The sequence below is a fragment of the Nannospalax galili genome, unplaced genomic scaffold (genome assembly GCF_000622305.1).
Source record: "Nannospalax galili isolate Female #2095 unplaced genomic scaffold, S.galili_v1.0 scaffold459, whole genome shotgun sequence".
Lineage (NCBI taxonomy): Eukaryota > Metazoa > Chordata > Mammalia > Rodentia > Spalacidae > Nannospalax > Nannospalax galili.
The window spans coordinates 1,337,456-1,337,797 of record NW_008344211.1 but is presented as its reverse complement, the minus strand read 5'-3'; positions in this window follow the sequence as shown (position 1 = coordinate 1,337,797).

Here is a 342-nt window from a genome sequence, read left to right as displayed (position 1 = left end):
AATTTGGTAAGCTGGTACTTCCTCCTAGGCTGCCCACCAAGCTGGCCCATCTTCATACTCCACCATGCTGGTAGCTGTCAAGCCGTGTGCAGAACAGCTGGAACCAGTGCAAGCCAGGCAAGCTTGTGAGTACTCACACAGTTACATCTACCATTGCCCACCAAGATGGCTGCTCTCTCCTCAGCCACCACATTAACTGTTGGGTATACATGATCCTCACTTGGACACCTGGGGCCACAGTGCTCCACCCCCTCACCCTTCCACGCCCCCCCCCCCCCCCCCCCCCCCCCCCCCCGCCGCTCCCGGCGCGCCCCCCCCGCTGCGATGGCGGGCGGGAGCAGC